Genomic DNA, 6,000 nt, shown 5'->3' with positions numbered 1-6,000 from the left:
CAAACCACATTAGTAACTAAGAGTGGCCTCAGAGAAGCAGATTAGCGTGGCACAGCTGGATCCTCCACAGCCTGCCCGATGCTCGTCCTGCGGCCACGGGACTCCATGGCACTGCTCTGCCTTATCCACGCTTCAGGAACCTCCCCTGACAGCCTTCCCCGTGCTGAGACACAGAAAAGCTATTTATTTTCTACCTGGTGCTTTATTTGCGTCTCAGGCATAAGGGTACCTTTGGGATTCCTAGCCCTTCACCATCTTGAAATGTATCTAATAGTTTTAGAGGGGGAGTTAGGCAGAAGATGGAGTTTCTTTAAGAAAATAAATTTGATCCCTGCCCATTTCCTGCCTCACCATGGATGACTGGTCATAGGAAAACACATCACCAGGATGTTCCCAGCATCCTTCCCAACCCCACATTTACCAGGGTTAAGTGAGACCCCAGCACAGCTCTTGGTCACTGTGCCTAGAAAGGATGGACAGGTAATTTATGGCAACCTGTTCTTTTTTGCCCCAGACTTTGCCTTTCTCTCTCAGGGGAGCACAGGTCTCTTCACTGCCTGGCTGCAGGAATGGGGAAGCTGCCCCAGATTTTAGGGGCTCCTGAGCCTCACCAAAAGCCAACAAGAAAACCTCCTCATGCTGTTTTTGCCAGGCTCATAAACTGGCCTCTCAGACACTCTGAGCAGTGTCCTCAGCCGGAGCCTCCAGCCTCGTTCCTTGCTCTCTCAAATTATGCACCTCTTCTTTATTCCTCACTCTTTCTGCTCCTCCTGGGTCTCCTCCTCCAGTCCAGGGCTGCAATTAAAAGTCCAGATCTCGCCCGTTTCCCATGGAGAGAGTCGCAGAGTCACTGCTGCCAGAGGGGGGATTTCAAACCTTCTTCTGTGATGTGTCTCACCTCCAGTCCTTGGCCTTGCCTAAACTTTCCCAGCCCTTTCTTGTGGCTAGGAAGAGAGCTCTTCTTAGGATGCATCATCAAGAGACTTGGGTAAATCTGGAATGCAGGTGCCGTTTCCAGCAATGTATGTTTCCCTGGAGCATTTGGCTGTCTCCTAATGGGAAAATTGTCTGCTAGGATGAATCCAAGAGCCCAGAGCTCTGAGCTCTTTGAAAAACATTACGCCTGAGTCTACAGTTCGAGGCAGGTAAGCAACACGGTTTGCGTTTGGGGTTTTTTGGTAGAAAAATAACCAGAGGTGCAGAGATCCTGAAGTACACAACACACCTGCAGCAAAATTTTAGCTATCTCCCAGGCTTCTCGCTGCTGCCATGCTTTCCCACCTCCTTCTGTCGCAGCACAGGAATGCTGCACGCAGCTGGAATACAGCTCGATGAAAGATGCTGTGGATAATATCCTCGCGCTGCACACCAGCACTCCCCAATGTGACCTTGGTTAAAATTGGAAGCCATCCCAGATCTTTCCCCTTCACTAATATATTTAGAAGCCTGTGCTGAGCCTGGCAGAGCAGCACTAACCTGTGCACTCACGGGGTGTCAGAATAAATGTGCCATGATAGATAGCTTAGGAATTGTGAAGCTACAGCAGAGCAGCAGGCGTGGGATTGAGCTGGGCGGGGGGATCCAGGAATCATCATCTGGACCTTGGGTAAAGGCTCACAGAGGGGCAAATGATAAACTGCCCATCCCAGAGGCTGCCCAGGGATGTGTGTGCTGGCTTTGAGGGAATCTAATGCACCACACTGCTGGCTCAAAGACACCTTTCAGAGCTGTACATGAGGCTGGAGATTTTGAAGCCCTGTGGAGGTGAATGCCAGGATTAGCCTCTCCTCTGCACTTCCCAAATCTTTCTGCCACTAGAGTGAAATACCCTGGCAGGAGATTATTTCTCTTTCAGGAGCATGAGAGCTGGGAGCAGCAAGCAGGGAGCTTGCTGGGGAAAGTCTTCCTACCCTGGCTATTCTGGAAGTGCCTGATAATAGTTATGAGTTATAACACTTCAGATTATCAGGGCTCAAGGGAAACCTTCAGGTGACAGACACAAGGGCTGTCACCACCTCCTAGGCAGGAGAGATAAATCTGTGTATCACCTTCCTAACCCTTGTCCAGGGAAATGCCATCAGAAGAGAGAACAGGTCCTCTCACCCAGCTCTGCAGCCCTTTCTAGTGCAGTCACCCTGAAAACAGGAACACCCAGGAACGACAGATAAACCCTGAGAAACCTGGTCTAGTGGAAGCTGTCCCTGCTCATGGCAGGAGTTGACCTGCAAAGATTCCTTCCAACCCAAACCATTCCAGGATTCCATGCCTCTACGAAAATAAGGAAGCTGAGAGCACCAGCACAGCTAATTGGAGAAGCTTAATGACATCCTACCACAGCTGAGTAACTCTCCCCACATGTGATCTAAGCCCACAGGAAGTGCCAGGAATTTCAACCCATTAACTAGTGATCACTAACAAAAGGGATACAGGTGTAGAGCACAGACACAGAAACCACAGCTCTGCTGGTGACTGTGAACTCAGTGATCAATGCTTTTTCCTCTCAGAGCTCACGGAATTATCAAATATTTTGGGTGGGAAGAGACCTTTAAAGATCAGCTAGTCCAACCCTCCTGCAATGAGCAGCAACCTCTTCCACTAGGACCAGGTTGCTCCTGGTCTCAATGTGAAAGCTTAAAATCCTCCAGGTGCTGTCTCCTTGCAGAGCTTCCCTGGTGCCTGCAAAGAACTCTACCCATAGGCATGACTACTTATGGAAAAGCTTGGAGGACTCCTCCATGAATAAGGTCTATCTAGGTGGTTCAGCATGACTGAGATAAACTCACTTCTAGGCCGTAGGAAGCAGGTTCACAAACAGCTTCTTGTGCATGGTTATTTACTGGACCAGGCTGGCTGGAGTTGTATCTGCTGTGTGTAACAGCACAGAGTACCTCCCTGCTGTTGGCCACCAAGTGATGGAAATCAGTGGCAAGGCAGATTTTACAGCCTCAGGAACCACCTCAAAGCTCAAAGTGTTCAGTTTTGTCCCTTGTTCCTCTTCCCAGCAGTATAATCTCCAAACCCAGACTCCTTCACATGTTATTAGCCTGCTCCTGGCTGTTTTGGACCAGCCACCAAGCCCTCTCAGGCACCTGGAAATTGGTACCCATGCTCACCAGGTCGCTGCTACCCAGGGGCTGGTTTTATTTGGTCTTCTTGCATCTTATCATCAACATCTAACAAAGAACTTGCAGAGCTCCTGCCCCACAGAGGGCAGATCTGTGGCTGAGCTCTGCTTCCACTGAGGCAATGCCACATCCAGCTGCAGTGAAGCGGGACTGAGACAGTGACACCAGTGATAATTTGCTTTGCAGTGACTCATTAATGAAGAGAAAAGTGCTCAGAGGCGACAAAGTTCCTATTAAGCAGCATTAGGCCTGTTTAGTTAGGTTTTAGAGATAATTGCTTTAGTGACACATTCACATTTCTAAAGTGCAAAAACAATAGTTAGTTTTTGCAAATGTTAAGACATTTCTCCTGGAAAAGACAAGGGAGAAAGGATTAAATATCAGCTTGAAGAAATGCAGGCACATGCATCACTGAAGAGAAAAAAAATGAAGATTTCAGCTTGGAGCACATTTAAAAATAGAAAGAGGGGAAAAACATCCAGAGATCTTCTCTGTATGAGGTTGTGTTCCTGCTGGAAGAAAGGGCTGTCCGCTGTAGTCAGCCCTGCTTGGGAGTGGTTTGGTACCTCTCCTGCAGAGATAACTCTCCTGAGCACATTATCAGGTGCTGGAAACCCCAAGGTCACAGCTGCCAGGCCAGGCACCCTGTCAATGCCTGGTACTGACCTTGAGGGACCTTTTCAAGGCAGTCTAAACTGACGGGAGGGTTTGCTGCTGCAGTCCCACCCTTGGCCACACGCCAGTCAGAGATGAGATGAGTGAGTCAGAAGCTAAACTGGTACCCCTCAAAAAAAGAAAAAAAAAATCACTTAAACGTCACAGAGTCACAGAATGAGATGTGTTGGAACTGCCTTTAAACATCACAGAATCACAGAATGGGATGTGTTTGAACTGCCTTTAAACATCACAGAATCACAGAATGGGATGTGTTGGAACTGCCTTAAACATCATCTGTGCAGTTCTGACACCCTGCCATGGGCAGGGACACCTTCCCCTGTCCCAGGCTGCTCCAAGCCCCATCCAGCCTGGCCTTGGACACTTCCAGGGATCCAGGGGCAGCCACAGCTGCTCTGGGCACCCTGGGCCAGGGCCTCAGAACCCTCACAGCCAGAAATTCCTTCCCAATATCCCATCTAACCCTGTCCTCTCATAGTGGGAAGCCATTCCCCTTTGTGCTGACCCTGCAGATCCTTGTCCTAACTCCCTCTGCAGCTCTCTCTGAGTCCCATTAGGCACTGGAAGGTCATTATAAAGGTCTCACTTTATGCCAAGCCAATCCACCAGGCACTAAAGGTACTTAACTTTTACCCACCTCCTACCCTACAACATCTCCTGCACCTCCTGGCTTCAGGTGACCCTGATATTTCTCTGGCCTGAAGAAGGTTTTGGGCCCCAGAGAGCTTGTCTAGTTTTTCTGACTCTACCAGTTGGCCTAATAAAAGATATCATCTCTCGACAGACACACACCACGGACTTCAAGGAGACCTTGCATGTAGCTGGATCTGCCCAAGATAACCTGTCACTCCTCCAGCTTTCTGCTTATCTGTGGGAACAGGGTGTGTGCAGCAGGAGCCTCGCCTGGGTCTCTGGGTTTCCCTCCCTCTTCTGCACCTGAATGAGCTTATTGTTTGTGAGTCTTTGTCTGTTGGAGGGGAGGAAGGAGGCCTGCAATGAATTGGGTCAAACAAGTTTTTCAGCTGCGTGCAGGTTAGGAGAGGCCACAAGAAAAGAACCACAGCCCTTTGAAGTCAGGCTGCTCCTTTTCTTTTTCATGGGCTGTTTTTTAATTCTGACAGTGAGTGATACTTTCTCAGATGGAGATCAATTCACTGAACACGAGAACAAAGGCTCTATAAACACACCTCTATCTAAGGGCTCACATTGCAGTGACATATCACTGATGGAAGGCAGGAGGCAGCTCCAGCTAAATCATGTCTACAGTAAAGGCAAACCTTTCCTCCAGGGCCTTTCACTCTAAAAAACGCAGGGACTGGGCAGGAATGAGGGTATTCCCCTCTCCATTCCTACCTGCCTTTAGCAGATATTGATAGGTAGGAAGAAAACTAATTTAGTGTTCCAGCTGGTGAAATGCCTTCCTACTCCCTGGACCTCAGCTTTGCCATTCAGAAAGAGCAGGAATCCCTGAGCTCCTTCCTGCAGGACAGAGCTGCACCCAAATTTCACCTCATCATCACCAGCTGAACCTCTGCACCTGAGGCTGCTGCTCAAGAGGACACAGCAATGCCAACCCTGGCAGAGACAGTGCAGCCAATGCATGACAGGGCAAGGCAGCCACCACCACTGCAGACTCTCTGCCTGAACCCAGGTGGCTGTGGAGGTGTTGTCCCAGGAAATTCCCTGCTTCCTCGCTTTCTGCCTCGTGGGGATAATCTGCTGGGAATGGAAACGAGTATTTTCCTTTTAGCTTTATCACTTGTACTTAGATGTCGAGGTAGCAAGTACTTTCAAAATGCCTGGACATATTGATGACATTGAATCCATGGAAAGACTTAAGGGCTGGGGGTCTGCAGCTGAGATTCGTGTTCTTCAGGCTCCATTGCTCCCTGGGCAGTGACATGAAGGAGGACACTGTTGATCCAGAAATTCCACAGTCGTTGCTCCTCATTAGTCGTGGTTTAACTTCTGGTTTCCTTTGTGTACAAAGAAGGTCCTTGGGCCTTCTGTGAAGCTGTGGCAGCTTCCTCTTTAACTTAAACAGTCCTAAGAGCAGGGACTTGGTCTTCTCCTTCTCAATTAATGCCTAGGCAATGAGCTGCAAACTCACATGTTCTCTCTGTCTCTCTCTCCCTGCCAGTTAATTATTTTATACAAAATAGAGAAAGAAGCTGAGCAAGCCCCATTCCAGAATAACTTG

The sequence above is a fragment of the Passer montanus genome, unplaced genomic scaffold (assembly GCF_014805655.1).
Source record: "Passer montanus isolate IOZ18808 unplaced genomic scaffold, ASM1480565v1 scaffold86, whole genome shotgun sequence".
Lineage (NCBI taxonomy): Eukaryota > Metazoa > Chordata > Aves > Passeriformes > Passeridae > Passer > Passer montanus.
This window is presented reverse-complemented; position numbering follows the sequence as displayed.